Below are 24110 nucleotides of genomic sequence, written 5' to 3'. Positions count from 1 at the left end.
TGGTCTGGTGATCTTTCCCCTCAAGCCTTACTTTTTTCCCTTTCCCTAATTGGAGAGGGTGCCACCAATGTTCCAAGCTGGCAACCTATGTGTCATCCTAGACTTTTCACTTTCCTATGGGAAATTCCCCCACCCTGAAATAACCAATAATTGTCAAGTCTAGTCATCTCTACCTTCCCAACATTTCTCCTACATGCCCCCTTTCCTCAGTGACATAGTCATCACCCCATTGTAGGTCCTCATCACCTCCAAGCTAGACTGTTGTAATAACTTCTAGGTTGGTCTCTCTGCATCTGAGCCCCTGTCGAAATCTTACTGGAGGAGATGAATAGGAACGCCAGAGGATAGGCAGGCCTGGCTTCGGTGGGATCTCTATTCGAAACAATAGCCTGATGGATGAGTTCTAGAGGCTTTGAAGTGCTTAAATATAAGTTCCATCCCATAGTCTGTCTCCCCAAAAATAAAAGCTTCTAGGATGTGTAGGCAGGAGCTCTTTCCTGTTTGTTTACCAAAGATGCAGCACCCTGCCCCCAACATACCATGCACTGATTATGCAAGCCATTGTTTTTCAAATGAAGTGGAATGAAGTGAGGTTGAGTTTGGGCTTTAGATCCAGTACTCTGCCAGGCAATGTGAAAGATGCAGGGAATTTCAGAGGACTGAGATAGAGGGCCACTCCGAAGCCTCAGTTGAGGAACATGCCCAGAGGGCAAGATAGGAACGTGGCAGAGGGTGGGCAACAGAGAAGAGCCTTCATACTTTTGTGTAGCGGTGCACAGAGTGGCAAGAGAGCGTTGTAAAAGGCTGCTTCTGGTGGGAATTCAACTGTTTGGAAGGTAGCTGGTGCTCACCACTATACCAACCAACGCAGACTTTTCTGCGCCTGACTTTGCCAAGGTCCAGTGAAAGCCCCGGCTGCTCTCCTGCTAATCTGCCAGCTGGAGACAGCACGAAAGCCTTACCTGCAGTTGTACTCGCAAGTCCGCTTGCTCATCATACGAGCCAAGACCAACGAAGAGCTCCTCTAGAATCCTTGGCAGCCACCCTCCTTAACCAAAGCCCTTCAATCTGCACAGGGCTCCTGTCACTTCTGCCAGAGACGCCGCCTGCTGCAGCCCCTGTTCAATTACATCTCTCGCAGTTCTGTTGTCCCAGTACCTCGACTCCATGTTTTCTACTACAGCCAGGGACAATGGCGGCACAGTCCGCAGCTGCGAAGCGGGTCAGGACCGGCAGCCATAACAAACTGTGAGGTTGAGGAAAAGAGAGTTCTGCGTACATCCCGCAGGCAGGACAGCTCTAGTCCTCCAGCTTTCTGTGGGATCTGGAAGAACTGGACCAAGAATGAGTCTTGTGTTGTGGACCAAAACCTACGACTGCCCTGGGACCAACCCATGACCTCTATGGGTTGGGTTGCCAAGACTCTTTCCTACGAGTGCCCTGGCCCCAATCCTACATGGCCCTGTCCAAGCACTCCTGCCCTATGTCAATCCTATGTGACTCTCCCCTTACTCCTGCCGTGAAGTTCTCCTGAGACCACTTTCTAGTCCGGTTGTGTCCGCACATGTTTGCATGTGAATGGCACTGTGTGTTGCGAGGACGTTGGCTGCCTGCCTGCCACCTGCAGGCAAGAACACGCGCATTCAGAGACCGAGCGGTGGGGTGAGTTCCTTGGAGACAGGGACTGGGGCGCCATTGCCTGAGACGGGCTTCTGGGGCGCTGGCCTTGGGCAGCCTTCTGCACCTCTCCCGCTAGAGCAGGGGTGCTGTGAGCGACCCAGAGGCTTCCCCTGCTGAGGTCGGGCACGAGCCCTGACTTTGTGCTCTGCCTTCCTTTTCCATCTGGAGGCAAGGGATTGGGCAAGAGGGGAATAAAACAGCCACTGTTAATAAACTTGAGAAACCGAAAGTCCCTTGGGCTCCTGGGGTAGGGGGAGGGCCCTCTCGTGGGTGGGGATGGTATCAAGCATACAAGGGGTCCCGTTTGCGATTGACAAGGACTTAGGAAGAAGTGGTGGAGGTGACACTAAGCCATCTCCTTTTGTGCGTGGAGAGAATTCACTAGCCCTGAGCTGAAGCCAGCAACTAAAGGAACACGATTTGGAGTGCGTGCAAAGAAATACTAATACAGATGCTCCCCGTCCGGGAATCGAACCCCAGCATCCCACGTGACAGGCGGGGCTACTGACCACTATACTAACGAAGTTGCTGCTGTACCACTCACCCCTGTCCACAGTCCTGACCCTAAAAACACATACTTTCCTCTTGGTCGACAGTCTCTTCTTTAGGGGTTCTTGGACGCAGAACTCTGGACTTTGAAACAACACAAAGACCCTTTCCTCCTTTCCCACTCCACTGCCTCCCTGATTCAAACCACAATGGCTATATCAGTCCACCTTCCACGGCCATCCTCCCTTTTCTTCCTTGTTCTCCAGGACGTCCATCCTTTCCTGGAATTAAAGAGACTGACTTCCAAAATATCCTCCCTCTTAGCTTGTGAGTTAGTTCATGTGCGTGTGTGCGTGTGTGCGTGCGTGTGTGTGTGTGTGTGTGTTTGTGTGTGTGTGTTTGATCCCTCTGAAAGTTACCAGCAGCCTATGGACTCCTCGGGATAACGTTTTTGAATTTGCATAAAATGAAATCCAATAAATTTCCAAGGAAATCAATGGTATTGAAATAGAGCTATCATAATACATTTTTAAAAAATGTTCAACCACATTCAAAGATACTAAGGTAAAACCCTCAATGAAGAGAGAGTCTTTAGGGGAGGTGAAACTGGGGACGGGAAAGGGAGAGGGACAGAGGTGGCGGGTGGGGAGATGTGTCTAAGAAAGAGTGGTGCTGTGAGGGAGCTGAGCCTGGAGGTTGGTGGGCTATGGGTAGGTGGGTGATGGGGTTAGAAGGGAGAGCAGCTGATTGCTCAGGAACCACATCGGCTGCTCCTTTGAGTGATTTCTTCTCTCTGATGCAATGTTGATCTGGTATCTGTCCCATGCCAACCCCATCCTCACGCACCACTCTTTTTGGGTTGCTGTCCACCAGCTCCCAGGATGAAAATTTTTCTCAGAGCTTCTAGGTTCCCCCGGGACTACGCTTTGCCTCACAGTCGACCGGACACTTACACACCTTGCATGCCTCGGTGTGCTCTGGTCACTGCTAGGCCATAGCCTCCACAGAGCCCCTTCTGCTTCGGAAATATGTATCAGAAGTTGAATTTTTCCTAAGAGATTGGACGCTATGTGAGAGCAGGTCTCCATTTCTTTCCTTGTCTGAGACGCTCCCACGACTGGCGCCTAGGTGTCAGCCACCTCTTTCCTCCTTTTCATCCTTCACCCTAGTGTCTGGGGAACCATTGCTTGGCTCACAGCAGACGCTGTGGACTTGTTTTGTTTGTTGGAAAGAAGGCTGTCCTAAAATAATTCTGGAGAAGAATTTTCACAATTTGACACTCATTTTGATATAAAAGAAAGCATTATTGAACACCTGTGTCACTTCATTTAGACTCCTGAAATCTTCCCATCTTTTATTCAAATGGTTTGAGATTGATAATGATTAAAGAGCAAATTGATCAGGGGGAAAAAAGGGGGGGGGTCCTAGAAAGAATGGTCTCGGAAATGAACTACTCTTCCCCAAAGAGGTGGGAGGAGGAGAGTCAGGGACACAGTTCGGAAAGGTCAGGGGGAACAAGAGGCACAGAATCAGGTGAGAATGGTTTGTTGTGGTGCGGTCTTTTGGGTCCCGCTGGAGGGTGTACGTATTGGCATGGAGAGGTGGGCAGGAAGGCTCGCAGTTCGCGTGGAAGGATGGTTCTGGACATGTGAACTTTCTTAGGCAGTGCTGGTGCCAGAGGGAGAGGTTAGGGCGGGTGGGACAAGCTTGATGAAATGAAATTAAGGGGAGGGGGAGGTCTGGGCTTGTGGTTGTGTTGCTACTGTTATCATCAGAGAGAAGGAAAGAAGAGCTTTGGCATCTTGTCAGGATGGCCGAGTGGTCTAAGGCGCTGCGTTCAGGTCGCAGTCTCCCCTGGAGGCGTGGGTTCGAATCCCACTTCTGACATTTCTCTTTTCCCTCTTCTGACGTTTCTCTTTTTCCACTTCTGACATTTCTCTTTTGCTTCCCACTGTGGTCCCGCTGCTGCCTGAGCACTAAGTGAGGAAGAGGGAAAGACTTGCCCGGGTCCCTGACTCCATGGACACACATTCCTTCTCCCCTCTTCACTGATCTTCATAAGCCCATTCTCGATGTGCGTGGGTGTGGATGAAGAGTGCGTGCAGGAACAGTGGCCCATCTGGGGACCAAGCTGGGCTTTTGCCAGAGGTAGGTAGATTGGAAGAGAAACAGACGCATGGAAACCCGGCCTTCTGAAAAGCCCCCAAAATACAGCTTCAGATGCTTATGTTCAGACAAATCATAGGACTTTTCCCAGACCGGGTGGTGTAACAGCAGCAGCAGGAGGAGGAGAAGGAGGAGAAGGAAGAACAGAACCAGGGGGATGGGAGAAAGAGAAAGGGGAAGTAGAGGAGGATGGAGACGATGGGGATGAGTAGGAAGCGAAGGAAGAAGTGGAGGATGAAGGAGTACATACGTGAAAAGGAAGAAGAGGGAAATTGAGGAGGTAGGTGGGGGAAGCCAAGAAGAATGACAAAATTGTAGGTTAGGGTGAGCGCATATTGCGTAAAATTTCGGGTGCAGGGCACAGCCTACCAGAAGCCTAGCCGCACAAAAATCAGAGAGACAGCCGAGAGTAATGTCAAGGGTGGTTCGGTGGTAGAATTCTCGCCTGCCACGCGGGAGACCCGGTTTCGATTCGTGGCCCTTGCAATAGCAAGCTAGAAGCACAGTCTCTCTCTTCGGAGATGTCCGCCTTGTCCGTGTTTTGGACAGCTCCACGCAGGACTCCTGTATTTTCCGAAAGCAGCACCTTTGCTAATCACAACTATTCGGAGGTTCGCTCACCGGCTCGTGCGTAGCTGGGAAAAACCCTCCTTCCTTCTTACCAGGCTTCTGACAAAAGGTGTTCTTGCCCACTCCTTTCTGCTTCCACCCCGCGCCCCTGTCCAGGGCCTTGCCCTTTGTCTTCGCCCCCGCATTCCCCACACTAATTAGCCAGCAGGACAGTTTGGAAGGACTGAAGAGAGGCTTGGGACTGTCGCTTCTCTGGTTTTCCTTACAACAGGAACTTGGCCCGGGGAATTAAAGCAAAAGGGGATGGGAGCAGGGCCCGAGGACGATTTGCCACTGGGGTTGTACACTCCAACAACGTGAAAGTCATCTAGGAAAGAACACGCGCTCTTCTCAATGTTTTTGGACAGGATAAAAGTATATTCCCTGACCGGGAATCGAACCCGGGCCGCGGCGGTGAGAGCGCCGAATCCTAACCACTAGACCACCAGGGAATACATCATAGTCTTCCTCTCTTCCTCATTCTGCACTATACTGGCCTTCTGCATTGTTACCGTGTTCTTCAGGAACATGATCTTTTCTAGGAATCCATTGGACCCATCTTTGGCTTCTCCTCTGGATCACTATCGCCACTCCATTGTCACTACCAATTAGGCCGACCTATCCAGCTGCTCCTTTCCTACACTCTGGCCCATGCCCCTAAATGCTACTGAAACGTTTAAATTGATTCTGGATAATTTTTTTATTGATCCTATTTACAGTTAATTATTTTTTGTCCTGTAATTGCCTAAGTAATGGTTCTTTATTGCTGAACTTGGTTCAGAAGTTCAACTGGCCTATGATATAAGTTTAGAAATCCAGTTCTCCTGATAATCATTGCTTTAGTCTTGCCTTAAGGAAATCTGCTGCGCTTGGGGGATGCAGATGGACTTCAGGGAGTCACGTCAAGTTTTTTACACCACCAAGCTGTCCTTCAAAGATGTTTGGTTTGCTGTCCAAATAAATCTGCTCCACTATCTCTATCCTTGCAAGTGAATTCAAAAATACACATTTCTTAGTAGCAAGAGGGAAGGAGAGGACTGTTGCTAGACCCTCATTCCCAATTTCCAACCAATCATATTCTCGTCGTCCCCCCCACCCCCAGTCCTGTAACCAATCATTGATTTCGCCATTAAGTCAATCTCTTGTTAACAATCGTAAATTGTTCCCCGCTTAAGGGGTGCTATTCAAGTATAACGTACATCTGAATGCTTACCGTCGGGGGAGGGGAGAGGGAGGGAAAGAGACAGGGATAGAATTTGGAACTCAAAACTTCAAAAAAAAATGTTTTTAAAAAGTAACAAGTGAAGAAAAAAAAGAAAAGAGAAAGTTTACTCTGGGGTTTTGTGAGGAAAGGTGGAAATTTTCCCCCTTCACCATAATAAAGGGAATGAGGAAAACATATGTATTAGGGAAAACATTGGGAAAAGGTTGTGATGATTTTGTAAATTAAATATGGCAGGATTGGTTAAAATGAAGCTTTTTAAAAATATTTTTAAAACTATAATTGAGGGGCAGGTAGGTGGCCCAGTGGATAGAGCACCTGCCCTTGAGTCAGGAGGACCTGAGTTTGGCCTCAGACACATAACACTCAACTCACTAGCTATGTGACCCTGGGCAAGTCACTTAACCCCAATTGCCCTCACAAAAAAAAAATTAAAAAGAACTGTATAAGTGAAAAAGGTCATATAGTAAGAGTGATAATCCATATACATCATTGATATCCTCACTCTGTCAAGAGAACTTGAGGAAGGCCCCTAATAAAATGGGTAAACCCTCCATAGGAATAAATTTGTAGGATGACATGGATGTGATTTCCCTCAGGATGAGTAGGAATGGATGGATTGCAATGTGCATCCTTGGAGGGAATACCCACATCAATGAAATTGCAGAACCTTTGTAGTACAGTAGTATGTATTTGTTTATGTTTCTATGCACATACAGGTACACACTCATGCAGAATTTCAATTTATGTGAAAAGTTGGGGATATAAAACTCACTAAAATGTTCTGAGAGTTCTGATACATGGTTTGCTAATTTCTCAGAAAATAAACCATAATGCATAATACTAGAATAAAGTGCACAATATTAAAACAAAAAAGAAGTGCTGTCCTTTGTTCTGTACTCCCCAAAACCTATGAAAGAGAACTGTTCTCCTCTTTTCAAATCTTATCTTTGCTGAAGGAAAAGGAGAACCTCTTTGTGGGTAAATTCAGGCTTTACTAATAAAATGATCATGCTCCCAAAGTTTTGCATCCATTTACCATATTTTTGGCTTAATACTACCACTGCCTTACCTCACCTGAACTAAGAACCTACACAATAAGAATTTGAATCCCAAACTTTTACCTACCCTACTTTTCCTGGACCCCAACCCGTCCTCATTACACACTTTGTTACCTGCTGCCCTTCCTCCTTTTATTCATAGGGTCTCTTTAACTACCCCTTTGTCACTGTGACATGCTTTTCTCTCCTCAGGGTCTCCAAAGATACCCGGATGACTTTGCACAACTTCTTCCTTTGGCTAAGTAACAATCCATTTGGCTATGGTCTGACTGCCTGTTTCTTTTCTTTTCTAGTCAGTATCAGCTCCATCAACACACCAGGAGTAACTCAGAAGGAGCTTGGTTGGTCCTGAGCCCCAGAAGGAGGAATCTCATTCTCCTGGTTGTGCTCAACTGTGAAAGAATCCCTCACCAAATCCTCCAAACTGTCTCACCTGTCTTCATTCTGTAGCTTGTGCAACTACAAATACAAAGTGGTGTGGGTTAGGGTGAGGAGCTTAGACAAAGCCCAGTGTCCTGTCTCATTTTAAAAACCTTCAAGAATGAAGGCCACCTTCTTCAAGTGTCATCCACATGAAGATGATTCCTAGATTTTCTTATGCAACCTTGTCTCCTGACTTCCAGTATCTCATCTCCACCTGCCTATTAGACACCCTTCAATGTCGAAATTCCATAGAAATCTTAAACTCACCATGCCCAAAACTGATATTGTTATCTTTTCTCCTCACACTCTCCTCTTTCCCTAACTGGACACCAATGTCCTAGGCTTCCAGATGGCAATCTAGGTGTCATCTTAATCTTGACACTTTGCCCTACCCCAATTCCCTCCACCCTCAGATAGCCAATAATAATTGAATCTAGTCATTTCTCCTTCCCAACATTTCTCCCATGTGCCCTCTTTTCTCAGTGACATAGCCACCACCCTAGTGCAGGACCTCATCACCTCAAACCTAGATTGAAATATTAGCCTGCTGATTTGTCTCTCTGCATTGGAATCTCTTGTGTAGATTTTTACTGGAGGAGATGGACAGGAATGCCAGATCATGGGCAGGCCTGAATTCAGTTGAATCTCCATCTTTGGAAGGAATGTCCTGATGGATGAGATCCAGATCCTTGATTCTCTCCAGAATAAAAGCTCCTATGACTCGTAAGTAGGGCCTCTTTCCTATTTGTCTATCAAAGATGCAACCTTCTAAAATCATAACTTGGAGATGGAAATAGCAAACCATTCCACTATCACATCCATATCTTGCACATATTAGGCACTCCATTGTCGTTCAATTGATGTGAAACGAGGTGGAGATTTGGGCTCGAGATCCAGCATCCAGCCAGACAACGAGAAAGATGCAGGGGATATTAAAGGAGATAGTTAGAAGCTCACTCGTACATCCAGGTTGGGAAACATGCCCAGAGGGCCCCAAAGAGGTGCGAAATAAAGAGAGGAGCGTGGTAGAGGACCGGTGCAGAGGAAGAGTCTACAATATCTGTGTGTAGCGGTTAACAGTGTGGCTAGAGAAGAGGGCCGTGTACAACGTAGCGTTGGCTGGGAAGCGAACTTGGGTCAACTACTTGGAAGGTAGTTATGCTCACCATTATGTCATCAAAGCGGACGCTCTGCGTGTCTACCTTTTGCCAAGACCCAGCGAGAGCCTCGAGACCTCCTCTACGTCTCTCATAGTGAAGTTGTTCCAAAGCTCAGCTCTCAGCTTCCCGCTACAACCCAAGTCCATAGACGCTAGCATTTCTCTGCTGCAGCAGAGAATGAGGATCAATGACGTAACCAAGCCCGTGGTGGGTCTATCGAAAATGGCTCCGCACACACTCCGCCCGCAGGTCAGCTAGTGCCTGGTAGCTTTCCGGGCGGTGGGGGTGTGGGGGTGGTACGAAGCAAGAACACGCCCCGGGGAGAAAGCACATATGAGGTCTCTTTAGTTGTGGACCAAAGCCGAAGACAATCACGAGACCAGTCAGTGACCGTTGCTGGATTTGGTTGCCACAGCTCTTGCTCCCCGAGTGCCCCCCTCCACTACCCTGCCTGTGTTCTCGCAGCCCTTCCCTCATCCCTGCCACTGAGTTTTCTTTCGCCCAGATTCTGATTACGTTGTGTCTGCTCGAGTTTGCGGGTGAATAGGACTGAATGTCTGGGGATGTAGAGTAGGTGCAACCTGCCGACCAGAACGCGTGCGCTTGTAAATTGGGGATTTTGGGTCGGAGCTCCTCGGAGCCAGCGGCTGGGGGGCCGGAAGTTGGCAGTCCAATATCCTTTTCCTGCTGGAGCAAGACTGCTGTGAATGGCCCACAGTCTTCCCCTGGGGAGGTCTGGCAAAGAGCCCTGACTCTTGGGGGTGCGTCCTTTTGGGTCGGAGGCGAGGCATTAATGGCGCAAGAGGGAGACTCATCGGTCTCGGCTGCAACAAATATGAGTTAGGGATGCCCTTCGCTACCTCAGACTGGAGGGGGCCCGCGAGTGAACGATTTCGGGTGAGATACAGGAAGCTTCCAAGAAGTTTGTTTTGGGGGAGCCCCTGAGAAGATGCCAAAGCTCTTGGCCGTCTAACGCCACAAAGGCTTCTGTAGCGTTTGGAGAGACTTTGGCCACCCTGAGGTGAGTAGGCCAGGAGAAAGAAAGAGCAAGGTGGGGGGTTTGTGCAAAACGCGTGGACACCTCCCCATCGGGAAATCGAACAGCGGCCTCCAGAGTGACAGGCGGGGATACTGATCACTATACTAATAAGGAAAGTTGTATGTTGTTTACATTTGGAGATTCAAGTAGTTCTGGGCACACACTTCCTCCTTCCCTACCTCATCTTCCCTACCTCTTCTTGCCTACCTCCTCTACTTCCCAGACTCAAATCACTCTTGCGGTCTCGGTCCACCCCAGAAACTACCTCCGCAGTCAGGATATCTTCCGTCTATCGTCCTCCAGGACTTCCGTCCTCTTCTGGAATCAAAGAGGCTGATTTCCAAAAGAAGAAATTCCTCAACTTAGCATGTGCGTTAATGTGTGTGTACGTCTGTGTCTTTGATCTCTCTGAAAGTCTCCAGCAACCTACGGACTCCTCAGGAGAACGTTTTTTAATGCATAAAATAAAATCCAATAAATTACCAACGAAACCAATGGTATTGAAGTAGGAGTAGGGCTTTCAATATGTTTTTTTTTTAATTAACCAAGTTCAAAGATGGGTAAAGCCTCCTTCCTTTCACGATACCCTCTAGAAGACTAGCAGTTACTATAGTATAGACCAAAGAGCGAACCTCTGGGGGAGGTGAAATGGGCAACAGGGCAGGAAAAAGAGGGGATGCCGCAGGAGGAGTAGGGATGGAAGGGGGAGAGTGGGGAGATGTATTTGAGATAGAATGTTGCTGTGAGGGAGCTGTGCCTGGGGGTTGGTGGACGATGAGCAGATAGGTGGTGGGGCCAGAAGGGAGAGCAGCTGCTTTCTCCTGGACCGCATGGGCTGCTCTTTTGAGCTCGTCCCTTCCCTCCTGGACAATTTCCACTTTCGCTGCAATGTTGGTACGGTCCCTGTCCCTTGCTAACCCTATCCTTACCCTTCAGCACCCCACTTTTTTGGAAAGGTCTGCCCTAACGCTCGATCCACCGGAAGAAATCCCCTTACAGCTTCTAGGCCGCTCCGAGTCTGAGCTTTGCCTCACAGTCCTCACAATCGACATGACGTTTGCACAACCTTTCCCAGGTGTGCCCTCCCTGGTCACGCCTAGCTGGCACATCCACGGAGGCTTTCCGGATTTGGAAATGTGTTTCAGGCGAAGTCGGGTTTTCCCCAGGAGACTGGACGTTGCATAAGAGCAGGTCTCCATTTTCCTCCCTTCTCTGAGCAGCTTTCCACTTCCATCCCCAGTTCCAGTGTCTGGAGAACCTTTGCTTGGTTCCCAGCAGCGGCTGCGAACCTGCTTCTTGGAAGAAGGAAGGCCCTAGAAGAATGGTATCGGTGCTGAGCTCGTGTGTTCCTTGAAGAGACAGGGACAGAGGTGTCGGGGACCACTTGGAGAAGGTCAGGGCAGCGGCAATTCCGTGAACCCAAGGCGAAGGAGGGGTCGGGTCAGGTGAGGGTGTTTTGTTATGGTGCAGGTCTTTGGGCGGGGCGAGGTGTATGTGTTGGCACTAAAAGGAGGGCTGGAAAGCCCGCAGCGTGCGTTGAAGGATGGTTCTGGACAGGTGGACTTTCTTAGGCAGTGCTGGTGCCAGAGGGAGAGGTTAGGGCACGTGAAAGGAGATGAATGAGATGAACCAGGAAGTCTAGACCTGTGATTACGTTGCGACTATTATCACCAGTACGAAGGGAGGGGACATTTCGGTGTCGTGTCAGGATGGCCGAGCGGTCTAAGGCGCTGCGTTCAGGTCGCAGTCTCCCCTGGAGGCGTGGGTTCGAATCCCACTCCTGACACTGAGCTTTTGACTTCTCTTGCTACCTGCTCTGCTTGAGCACTACATGAGGAAGACAGGGTGACTTGCCCAGGCCCCCGAATGCACAAGCATTCACCCGTTCTCTCCAAATAACTGGCCTACATGGACCAGACCTCCACTTGCATACCTGCGAATGAAGGGTGTGTGGAGGAACAGTGGTCCTCCTGAGGACCAAATGGGCTTTTGCCAGAGGTGGATTGGAAGAGAAACGCGCCAGTGGACAGCGGGCCTTCTGAAACTCCCCAGCAATAGAGCTTCAGATACTTTCAAGGCAATCATAGGACTTTTCCAGAGGTGGTTTAGCTGCAGTAGGAGAACCAGGAGGAAGAGAAGCAGGAGGAGGGGGTAGGAGAAGGAGAAAGATAATGCAGAAGAAGAGGAGGAGGAAGAAAAGGAGAATGGGGAAGTGTGTAGGAGAAGGAAGACGAAGAAGGAAGCTTGGAGGGAGGTGGGCGAGGAAGTCAAAAAGGATAAATTGTAGGTTAGAGTGAGCGCCTGATGTGTCAAATTTTGGATGTGGGGCATAGCCTGCTGTAAATGTCTGTACGTCCACGAAAATCATAGATGTCACTGAGGACGAGAGGAGACAGCTTGCATGGGTGGTTCAGTGGTAGAATTCTCGCCTGCCACGCGGGAGGCCCGGGTTCGATTCCCGGCCCATGCAAAATTTATCCTTTAGCACAGGCGCTCTCTCTGAAATCATCTATCTACCAGCCTTTTGGACAGGCTCCCAGCAGAACGCTTGTATCTCTAGGAAGAAGTACCTTTCTTTTTCAAGACCATCGTCCGCACCTTCTCTCGCCAGCATTTATGAACCGTCCGTTACCTTTCGGAGACCCGAGAAACCCGTGGCTCTGCGGACTCATGGACAGCGGCGATAGCCCTCCTTCCTGGATATCTAAAGTACAAGGCTTCCAGCAAAATATTTTGTTGACCACTGTTCTGCCGCATCTTCTACGCTGGGCTTCTGCCTCTGACCTCGCCCCTGCATTGCTCGCACTAGTTTGCCAGCCTGATGGTTTGGATGGACCGAAGAGATGTTTGGGATTGGCAATTCATTACTCTGTTTTCATTTCTCACTTGGTACTAGGCGAAATGGCCAGGGTAAATGAATCATTTGAGCAAGGGAGCAGGGCATGCCGACAATTTGCATTAGGGGGCAGACAACAAAACAGGAAAATACGGGAGACCTCCTCGATGTTCGGGGTTACCTGTTGGAGGGTAATGTAAAAATAACACTCCCTAACTGGGGATCGAAGCCGGGCCGTGGCGGTGAGAGCACCGAATCCTAACCACTAGACCACCAGGGACCGTGCAGTACACCTGACTCAGTACAGTGTAATCCTCTTCTGCACTGAGATACAGAAGGCCAGTGCCTTCCGCATTGTTCTCATGTCTTCCTTAGCCTCCTCTGAAGACCTGAAGAGTCTCTGAAGAGACTTCTAGCCTCTCCTCTGGACTCTATTACTTGCAATTCCACGGTCACTACCAACCACGCCGACCTATACCACTGCTTCTCTCCTACACTCTAGTCATTCCCCTAAATGCTCTGGTTGGTCTCTCTGCATCAGAGTCCCCGTCCAAATTTTACTGGAGGAGATGGACAGGAATGCCAAAGGATGGGCAGGGCAGGCTTCGGTTAGATCGCCATCTTTGGAAAGAATGTCCTGGTGGGTGAGATCCAGATCCTTGATCCCCTCCAGAATAATAGCTCTTATGACAGGTAGGCAGAGTCTCTTTCCTGTTTGTCTCCCAAAGATGCAGCCCTCCAAGGCCATATGTCAGAGAAGGAAATGACAAACCACTACAATATCTTTGCCAAGAAAATCCCCAAAACAGTAGGATGTGAGTGAGAAAAGACCTTATTTTGCACATATTAGGTACTCCATTGTCATTCAATTGATGAGAAGTGAAGTGGATTGAAGTGAGGTGGGGTTTGGGGCTCAAGATCCAGCATACAACCAAGCAACATGAAAGAGGCAGTGGATGTCTGAGGAGAGACATAGAAACTCACTTGTGCATCTGGGTTGAGGAACATGCTCAGGGCTCCGAGGAGGTGTGAAATGAGGAGAGAAGCATGGTAGAGGGTGGGAGCAGGAAAAGAGTCTTCATGCCTCTGTGTAGAGGTCTGCAGCATGGCAAGAGAAGAAGGCCATGTAACATGTTGCATTGGCAGCGAATCAAACCCTAGTCAACTGCTTGGATGGTGGCTATGCTCACCACTATACCACGAACGCTGACACTCTACCTGTCTACCTATGCCAAGGCCCAGAGAGAGCCCTGAGAGCTCCCCTGCTGATCCACCAGGTGAGGCACAAGAGTCCTGCTCTAAGCTCTATTGCTCGCCAGCTGGTTCACTCCACAAACTAACCGAGACCAGCCCAGAACTCCTTTTGGCTCTTTGGCAGCCTCTTTCCTTTCCCAAAGCCTTCAGACCCCACATGGCTCCTGCTACTTCTGGCAGCCTGTTGCTCCCCCAGTTCAGCTACATCTGTCGTGGTCAAGTTGTCCCAGGGCTCCACACAGCTTCTAGCTACCACTCTGAACCATACCCACAGGCAGTAGAGAATGTGGGTCAATGTTGTCACCAAAGTCAGAGGTATAGCTGTCAAAAAGAGAGTTCAACAGACATCCCTCCCATAGGCCAGCTAGTGACCATGACAGCTTTCCGTGTGGTCCCAGGATTTAAGAATCAAGAACATGCCCCAGGGACAGAGCGCACTCGAGGTCTCTTTTTTTGTGGGCCAAAGCCAGGCTCAAGGCCAATGCCAAGGCCCAGACCAGCTCATGACCTTTGCTGGATTTGGTTGCCACAGCTTTTGCCTCCCGAGTGCCCCCCTCCAATCCTCCACTGCCCTGCTTGCACCCTTGCTTCCCTCATACCTGCCACAGAGTTCTCTTGTGCCTGGATTCTGGTTATGTTGTATCCACTCATGTTTGTGTGTGAGCAGGACCCAATGTCTGGGGATGTCATGGTCTTCGTTATTGTCCTTCATTCTCAAAGAGGACCAAAATGACATTACTATGCTATAATCAAGTTACAGTGTGTCTGACTGTGGCTGATCAGACTGGAAGGCTCCACCACAGGTCTGGCACAAATAGTCCATGTGAATATTTGGAGTGGATTCATGTTTCTTTTGAGCTATTTCAATCTGTAAAAGCACCTTCTCTAATGAGGGCACATCATGCTGGGGGGTCCTGTGCCAGTGTCTCCCATGTCACACAATCAATTCCAAAGTTAAGAGAGACCTTGAGAGTGTCCTTGTATTGCCTTTTCTAACCAACATTTGAGTGCTTGCACTATGTGAGTTCTCTATAAAATAGTCTTTTTGGCAAGTGGATGTTTGGCATGGAAACAACGTGGCCAGTCCATCAGAATTGAGCTTTCTGCAGTAGAATTTGAATGCTTGGCTGTTAAGTTGAAGAAAGGATCTGTGTCTGATATCTTATCCTGCCAAATGATCTTCAGAATCTTCCTAAGACAATTCAATGGAAACTATTCAGTTTCCTGGTATGTCACTGGTCTACTGTCCATGTTTCACAGGCACACAATAATGAGGTCAGTACAATGGCTCTGCAGATCTTCTGTTTTGTAGTCAATCTAATACCTCTTCTCTTCCACACTTCCTTCGGAGCCTTCCAAACACTCAGCTAGCTCTGGCAATGCATGTGTCAACCCCATTATCAAAGTGTATATCCCTAGAAAGTACACTGCCAAGGTAAGTGAACTTATCCAGAGTCTTCAAAATTTCTCCATTTGTTGTAACTGATGGTTCCACTTACAGGGGTTGGCTGATGGAGCACCTGTATTTCATTGATGTTAATCGTTAGGCCAAAATTAGCACAAGCAGCAGAGAATAGATCCATACTTTGTTGCATCTCAGCTTCAGAGGCTGCATTGAGAGCATAATCATCTGCAAACAAAAAAGCAGGCACCAACATTCCCTCCACTTTGGTCTTGGTTGTAGCCTTTTCAAATTGTAGAATTTACCATCCGTGAAGTAGCTGACCTTGATGTGGTGTTAGTCCTCCTTGAAGCTGTTCGACAACACAGCTGAAAACATCATGCTAAAAAGCATTCAAGCAAGCACACAGCCTTCTTTATTCCATTGGTGACTGGGAAAGCAGGAGAGCATCATTGATTATCCAGGACACTGGCAAGCATGCTTTCATGAAATTGACGTACAATACTGATGAACTTCTCTGGCCAACCAAATTTTGACATATTTTCCATAATCCCTCCAGACTGAAAGTATCAAAGGCCTAGTTAAGATCTACAAACATTGTGTACAGACCTCTGTTCTGCTCCTGGCATTTTTCCTGTAGTTGTCCAGCAGCAAACACTGTTCAAACCAATCATTCTTCAGCCCTTTCTGAAGCCACACTGGCTCTCACTTAGATGACTATCTTCCAGGTAAAGGATCAGCCTATTGATGATGACTTTGGCAAGAATCTTGCCAGCAATGACTAAGAGAGAAAGAACCCCCCCCCCACTGTCACAAAATAATCTATTTCCTTTACCTTTGTAGAGTTAGACAATGGAGGCATCTTGAACTCTTGGGGGACAATCAGCTCTTGCCATATAACCCAGAAAATATTTGCCAGTTCTTGTATGAGTAATGGACCCCCCCCACCTTGTAAATCTCAGTGGGAATAGAATCAGCACCAAGTGCTTTGCCGTGGGAAAGATGTCTAACAGCATTCAAGACCCCTTCTTCAGTGGGAACTTCAGCTAGGGAGGGATTGACTTCAACCAGAGGTAAACAGTCATTGGTTTCAGAAATTGTCTTCTGTTTGTCCTGTTTGGTCCATAAATAGCCTTCAGAGAATCATAAAAAAGCTTTGGATTGTTACCATTAGCTTAAAACAGAATTTCATTTGCCTTCTTACTGAGCTAAGAATCCTGCATCACTCTAAGCTTCCCTTGTCCTTTACTCTTGATGGAATAAAATGTTGCCTTCTTAGAGATGGATCCTGCTGGTAAACACTGTGGAGTTTTTGTTTTTCATTTAGCAGCTTCTGAATTTCCCCATCATTTGTGTCAAACTAGTCTTTATGTTTTTGAGTGTTCTGACCCAGATGAGCTAATGCAGTGCTGTACATCAAATCTCTGAAAGCTGCCCACTCCTTTTCTGTTCCACTGTTGCCAACTGTGTGCTGGCTCAACTTTCCCTCCAAGTTAGCAACAAACTGCTCCCACTCAAAGAAGAGCTCTAATCTGTTAACAATAATTCTTCTGGTAGTTATTTTGTCTTGGGGCCATCACTTTTGTTGAATTCGAATATTTAGCTTGGAGAGGATGAGTCTATGATCAGTCCAGCACTCTTTACCACATGTTGCCTTCCTCACTCTCACATCCTGTCTGTCTCTTCTCCTTACAATCACATAGTCTATTAAATTCCAATGTTTGCTTCGAGTGTGCATCTATGAAGTTTTATTGCCTTTTAGGTAAACAGAAGACAAGATTGGTGATTAGAAGGTCCTGAGACACACAAGTCTTTGGTAGTAAGTGACCATTGCTGTTGCTGTTTCCAACTCCATTCCTCCCTAGGACTCCCTGCCAGGTCTGGTAATCTGAGTCTACTCTAACATTAAAGTCACACAGAATTATAAGGTTGTCCTCTTTTGGCACATTGGTGATAAGGGTCTTCAGCTGCCTCACTGACATTGGAACAAATTGTTCTACTCCAACCATTCCACCAGAGGAAGTCTTCACAGGGTTGGGGTAGACACCCCCTTTGAGACTCCTTGGTTATCTTCAACCAGGTTTAGCCTGTCAGCCAAAAGGTTTTACGGTGTGTGGCCCCTGGGTTTGCTACGTCTTCTTGGAGCCACAGGTGAGAGTTGTGTGGAACAGGTGGACACCAAAGGTGGAAAGCAGCCCTGAAAAGGGGCTGGGTAGCCCTCATACCAGAGGTACTAGTATTCTCTGCACATACCCTACACCCCAAGAACAAGAGTTGTCTTGCATCTGGGTCCTGGTTATGTTGTGTCCACTTGTGTTTGTGTGAATAGGATTGAACGTCGGGGGAGGTAGAGTAGGTGCAACCTGCAGGCCAGAGCCCGTGCAGTTGTAAAGTGGGCATTTGGATGGGAAGTCCTCGGGGCCACGGGCTGGGGAGCTGAACATTGGCAGCCGCTTATCCTTCTCTTGTTGGAGCAGGACTGCTGGGAGAGGCACACAGACTTCCCCTGGGGAGGTCAGGCACAGAACCCAGACTCTTGTTGGCGCTTCCTTTTAGGTTGGAGGCGAGGAATTCATGACTCAAGAGGGAGAACTATCGGCATCGGCTGCAAAGAATATGACAGAAATGCCCTTGGTTACCTGAGACTGGAGTTTTGGCGAGCCCCTGAGAATATCCTGAAGGTAGCTCTTGGCCATGTAACGCCACAAAGAGAGAGAGACTTTGGGCGCCCTGAGGTGAGTCGGTGGGGAGAGAAAGAGAGCTGGTGCAAAATATATAGACACCTTCCATCGAGGAATCGAACCCCAGCCGGCCGCGTGATAGGCGGGGATACCGACCACTATACTAACGAGGAAGTTGCAGGTCTCTTACATTTGTAGCTTCAAGCAGCTCTGAATGTACATTTCCTTCTTCCCTACCAGTCTCTGCTGTGAGGCTTTTTACGTCCTGCAACTTCCGATTTTGATAAAACACAAAGAAACCTTCCTCCTTCCCTTCCTCTTCTGCCTGCCTGACTGAAACCACTCTCTCACTTTCCCAGCGTCCCGAAAGCTATCTCCGCAGCCAACATACCTTTCGTCCATTGTCCTCCAGGACGTTCGTTCTTTTCCAGAATGAAAAGAGGCTGATTTCCAAAACAAGAAATTCTTTTTTTTTATTAATTAATTTATTTTGATTTATCAACAGTCACTTCCATATGCTTTTGAGTTTAAAATTTTTCTCCCCCTTCCTCCCCACCACCCTCCCCAAGACCGTGCACAATCTGATATAGGCTATACACATACATTCCTATTAGACGTATTTTCACATTAGTGTTGTCGTAAGAATTAGAACCAATAGGAGGAATCACCAGAAAGAGGAAACAAAACTCAACAGAAGAGAGAAAAAATAGCAAATAGTATGCTTTGATCTGCATTCAAATTCAATAGTTCTTTCTTTGGATGTGGATAGCATTTTCCTTCACGAGGCCTTTGGAGATGTCTTAGATCCTTGTATTGCTTTGAAGGGTTAAGTTTATCAACATTAATTATCACACTACATGGCTGTTATTGTGTACAATGTTCTCTTGGTTCTGCTCACTTCACTCAGCATCAGACCACACAAGTCTTTCCAGGTTTTTCTGAAGTCAGCCTGTTCATCATTTCTTATAGCACAATAATATTCCATTACATTCACAAACCACAACTTGCTCAGCCATTCCCCAATTGATGGCCATCCTTTCAATTTCCAATTCTTTGCCACCACAGAAGATCCACATGTACAAAAATATTCATAGCAGCTCTTTGTATGATCTCTTTGGGATATAGCCCTAGAAGTGCTATTGCTGGGTCAAAGGGTATGCACATTTTTATAGCCTTTTGGGTATAGTTCCAAATAGCTCTCCAGAATAGTTGGATCATTTCACAATTCCACAAACAATGCATTAGTGTTCCAATTTTCCCACATCTTCTCCAACATTTATCATTTTCCTGTTTTGTCATGTTGGCCAATTTGATAGGTGTGATGTGGTACCTCAAAATTGTTTTGATTTGCATTTCTCTAATCAATAGTGATTTAGAGTATTTTTTCATTTAACTATAGATGACTTTAATTTCTTCATCTGAGAACTGTCTGTTCATATCCTTTGACCATTTATCAATTGGGGAATGACTTGTATTCTTATAAATTTGACTTAATTCTCTATGTATTTTAGAAATGAGGCCCTTATCAGAGAGACTGGTTGTAAAAATTCTTTACCAATTTTCTACCTTCCTTCTAATCTTAGTTGCATTGGCTTTGTTTGTGCAAAAACTTTTCAATTTAATGTAATCAGTTATCCATTTTTGCTTTTCGTAAAGTTCTCTATCTCCTGTTTGGTTATGAATTCTTCCCTTCTCCATAGATCTGATAGGTAAACTTTCCTTGCTCTCCCAGTTTGCTTCTAGTATCAGCCTTTATATCTAAATCATGAACCCATTTTGACTTTATTTTGGTATATGGTGTGAGATTTTGGTCCATGTCTAGTTTCTGCCATAATCTTTTCCAATTTTCCCAGAAGTTTTTTTTTTCAAAAAATGGGTTCTTATCCCAGAAGCTGGGGTCTTTGGGTTTATCAAACAATAGATGACTATAGTTATTGACCACTGTATCTTGCATATTTCACCTATTCCACGGATCCACACCTCTATTTCTTAGCCAGTACCAAGCAGTTTTGATGATTGCTGCTTTATAATACAATTTAAGATTTGGAATGGCTAGGCCACCTTCCCTTGCGTTTATTTTCATTAGTTCCCTTGATATTCTGGACCTTTTGTTCTTCCAAATGAATCTTCTTATTATTTTTTCTAATTCTATAAAATAATTTTTTGGTAGTTTGATTGATATGGCACTGAATAAGTAAATTAGCTTAGGTAAAATTGTCATCTTTATTATATGAGCTCAGCCTACCCATGAGCAACTGATGTTTTAACAATTATTAAAACAAGAAATTCTTCAACTTCAACTGTGCCTAAGTCTCCAGCAGCCTATGGACTTCTTTTAAGGATAACGTTTTTGAATGTGTAAAATGAACTTCAATAAATTTCCAGCCAAACCAATGGTACAGAAATGGAACTATGCTTTAAAAAAAATTAATCACGTTCAAGGATAGTAGGGTAAAACCGTCTTCCTGTCATGACACCCTGTAGGAGACTGGCAGTTACTATTGATCAAGAGGAGCCTCTAGGGGAGCTGAGATGGGGAAAGGGAGAGGAGGAGGGGATACTCCAGGAGTAGGAGGGCATCCAAGGCGGCGGGTGAGGAGATGTGGCAGGTGGGTGGTGGGACCAGAAAGGAGAGCAGATGATTGCTTAGGAACCGCATCCGCTGCTCCTCTGAGCCAGTCCCTTCCCTCTTGGACAATTTTCACTTTCGCTACAATGTTGATTGGGTTGAACATCAGCCTCCCACTTTTTTGGAATGGTCTCCCCCAACACTCGATTCACCAGAAGAAATCCCCCGAGAGCTTCTAGGCCCCTCTGAGTCTGAGCTTTGCCTTACAGCCCTCACGGTCGAGGTGACGCTTTCGCAACCATTCCCAGGTGTGCCCTGGTCACACCTAGCCCGCGCGTCCAAAGTGGGCCTCTGGCTTTCAAAATGTGTATCAGGCGAAGTCTGGTTTTCTCCAGGAGACTGGACTCGGCGTCAGAGCAAGTCTCCATATTTTTTCCCTTTCTTTGAGCCGCTCTCCACTTGCATCCCCAGCCCCAGTGACGGGAGAACCAATGCTTCTTAGAAAAAGAAAGCTGAGGACCTGCTTCTTAGAAGAAAGGTCAGTGAAGGGCAATTCCTTGAACCTAAGGCGCAGGAGGGGTCGGATCGGGTCCAGTGAGGTGAAGGTGTTTTGTTGTGGTGCGGTTCTTTGAGCGGGGCGGGAAGATGTATGTGTTGGCACAGGGAGGTGGGCGGGCGGGAAGGCGCACAGAACATTGGAAAGAAGGTTCTGGACAGGTGGACTTTCTTAGGCAGTGTTGGTGCCAGAGGGAGAGGTTAGATGAACCAGGAGGTCTGGGCCTGTGATTATGTTGCTACTATTATCAACAGAAAGAAGGGAGGGGGCTCTCTAGTGTCGCGTCAGGATGGCCGAGCGGTCTAAGGCGCTGCGTTCAGGTCGCAGTCTCCCCTGGAGGCGTGGGTTCGAATCCCACTCCTGACATTGAGCTTTTGACTTCTCTTGCTACCTGCTCTGCTTGAGCACTACGTGAGGAAGAGAGGATGACTTGCCCATGCCCCCGAATCCACGGGCATTCACCCATTCTCCCCAAATAACTGGCCTCTATAGACCAGGCCTCCACTTGCATACCTGTGAATGAAGGGAGTGTGGAGGAACAGTGGTCCTCCTGAGGACCGAATGGGCTTTTGCCAGAGGTGGATTGGAAGAGAAACGCGCCAGTGCACAGCGGGCCTTCTGAAATTTCCCAGCAATAGAGTTTTCAAGGCAATCATAGGACTTTTCCAGAGGAGGTGGTGTAGCAGCAGGAGAACCAGGAGGAGAAGGAGAAGGAGGAGAAACAGGAGGAGAAGGAGGAGGAGGAGGAGGAGGAGGAGGAGAGGGAAGATGGGCAGGAGGAAGAAGGAAAGAAGAGGAGAATGGAGAAGGACGTAGGAGGAGGAAGACGAAAAGGAAGAAGAGGGAAGTTTAGGAGGGATGAGGGCGAGGAAGTCAAGTAGGATAGGTTGTAGGTTAGAGCGAGCAAGTGATACATCAAATTTTCGGTTCAGGACACGGCCTGCCAGAAGTCTCTGTGCATCCGCGATGATGAGAGACATCTCTGAGCAAACGGCAGCGTAACCAGCATGGGTGGTTCAGTGGTAGAATTCTCGCCTGCCACGCGGGAGGCCCGGGTTCGATTCCCGGCCCATGCAGACATGCGATTTTGGCGCAATGGCCGTCTGCTTGGCCCTCCTAGCTTTTGGGCAGGTCCGAAGGAGCGCATTTCCTCCTCGCGATCACCGTCCCCGCCCCCGCTGTCTCTTACCACCTTCCACCCAATTCCCCCAGTCTTCCACCTACCTGGCAGAGACTGGAGAAGCCCTTGGCTCTAGGGCTCGAGGACGGCTGGGAAAGCCCTCCTTCCTTGGCATCTAAAGGACCAGTCTCCAAACAAAAGTTGCTCATTCTCTGCTGCCTCGCCTTCCTCGCTGGGCCCTCGCAGGCCGCACCATTTCACCAGTGGAACGGTTTGGACGAATTGAAGAGAGGTTGTTTCTCTTCTCTGATTTTCGTTTCTCATTCGACACTAGGCGAGGCTGGCAGGGGAAATGAAGCTACTGAGCAGGGAAAGGCCGCGCCGGCAACAGTCAGCGAGAGAGAGCACACAAGCCCCCTTGAAAGTCGTGATGGACGGCGTAAAAGAATATTCCCTGACCGGGAATCGAACCCGGGCCGCGGCGGTGAGAGCGCCGAATCCTAACCACTAGACCACCAGGGAGCACACGGCAAGTGGCTCCTGGCTTCCTGCAACACTGGTCCTCTGCATCCCTTCCACGTCTTTATTTTGCTCAGGGAACCCATTGGACCTACTGGTCTACTCTCACTGGTCCAGAACCCCTGGACTACTCTCATTTGCAGTTCTATCGTCACTACCAACCACGACGACCTATACGGCTGCTCTTCTCCTACACTCTAGTCATTCCCCTAAATGTCTCTTACCTCACATGAACAAAGAATCTACACAATAAGAATTCGAAGCCCTGGAACCACGTTTCTGGACTTGCTCAACTGGCGGGAAAGTTGAGGAGCTTAGGCAAAATCCACTGTCGGGTCTCATTTTACAAACCCCGCCCCCCTCCCCGCCTTACTTCATGTATCATCTCTATGGTAATGACTTAGACTTTTTTTTATACTGTACTAACCTTTCTCCTGACCTCCAGTCTCTCATCTTCACCTACCTATTACACATCTTAAAATCGCCATGCCCAAAACAGATATACTGGTCTTTCCCGCTCACACCCTCCTCTTTCCCGGATTGGAGAGGTTCTGCCTCATGCTAAGAGAAGGGGAAGGTGTTAAAGGTTGCATGGGCCTGGAATTGAATTCTAGTCTAGTGCTTGGATAGCGGCTCTGCTCACCACTATACCTCGACGTCGACTCTACGTGCGACTTCCTCTGCCAGGGCCCAGTGAGAGCGCAGGCAGCTCCCCTGCTGGTCCACCAACTGGGGCCAGCACAAGAGTCCTGCCAGCATCACTACTCGCTCGTCAGCTGGTTCGCTCCACACATGAACCGAGACAAACCCAGAACTCCTTTTGACTCCTTGGCAGCCCTTCTTCTTGCCAGCAGCCTTCAGCCCCTGCGTGGTTCTTGTCACTTCTGGAAGCCTGTTTGCTGCCCCAGCTCAGATACACCTCTTGTGGTCAGGTTGTCTCAAGCCTCTGCTCCTAGTACCATACCCGCCAGCGTTTCTCCGCTGCAGCAGAGCATGGGGGGTTAATGCTTATAGCCAAACCAGCGCTGTGGTTTTGGCAAAAAGCACAGCACGGACCTCGCCTGAAGGGAAGGTGCGGTCCGAGGGGCAGGGGCGTATAAAGCAAGAATACGCCCCATGGACAAAGCCCACCAGAGGTCTCTTTTGTTGCGGGCCGAAGCCCACGGCCTCCCCGAGACCAGCCCGTGATATTTGCTGGATTTGGCGGCCACAGCTCTTGCCTCCCGAGTGCCCCGCTCCAATCCTCCACGGTCCTGCCCGCCTCCTCTTAACCCTCCCCTCACTCCTGCTACGGAGTTCTGTTGCGCCCGGATCTGGTTATGTT

The 24110-nt window shown here is 48.1% G+C and overlaps 7 non-coding genes across 7 annotated transcripts; 5 read left to right on the top strand and 2 right to left on the bottom strand.

Annotated features, from left to right (window-relative positions):
- Positions 1-3973: 3973 nt before the first annotated feature.
- Positions 3974-4056, top strand: TRNAL-CAG. The gene has a single exon. It is a non-coding gene; the product is annotated as a tRNA-Leu (tRNA).
- Positions 4057-5324: 1268 nt separating this feature from the next.
- TRNAE-CUC lies at positions 5325-5396 on the bottom strand. The gene has a single exon. It is a non-coding gene; the product is annotated as a tRNA-Glu (tRNA).
- A 6156-nt stretch (positions 5397-11552) lies between these two features.
- On the top strand, positions 11553-11635 carry TRNAL-CAG. Its single transcript has one exon. It is a non-coding gene; the product is annotated as a tRNA-Leu (tRNA).
- Positions 11636-12248: 613 nt separating this feature from the next.
- Positions 12249-12319, top strand: TRNAG-GCC. The gene has a single exon. It is a non-coding gene; the product is annotated as a tRNA-Gly (tRNA).
- Positions 12320-21430: 9111 nt separating this feature from the next.
- On the top strand, positions 21431-21513 carry TRNAL-CAG. The gene has a single exon. It is a non-coding gene; the product is annotated as a tRNA-Leu (tRNA).
- A 639-nt stretch (positions 21514-22152) lies between these two features.
- TRNAG-GCC lies at positions 22153-22223 on the top strand. Its single transcript has one exon. It is a non-coding gene; the product is annotated as a tRNA-Gly (tRNA).
- Positions 22224-22717: 494 nt separating this feature from the next.
- TRNAE-CUC lies at positions 22718-22789 on the bottom strand. Its single transcript has one exon. It is a non-coding gene; the product is annotated as a tRNA-Glu (tRNA).
- Between the last annotated feature and the right edge of the window lie 1321 nt (positions 22790-24110).

Source organism: Vombatus ursinus, unplaced genomic scaffold, assembly GCF_900497805.2.
Source record: "Vombatus ursinus unplaced genomic scaffold, bare-nosed wombat genome assembly UNPS02014803.1, whole genome shotgun sequence".
Classification (NCBI taxonomy): Eukaryota; Metazoa; Chordata; class Mammalia; order Diprotodontia; family Vombatidae; genus Vombatus; species Vombatus ursinus.
The sequence above is the reverse complement of the archived record's forward strand: the minus strand, read 5'-3'. Positions and strand labels throughout refer to the sequence as shown.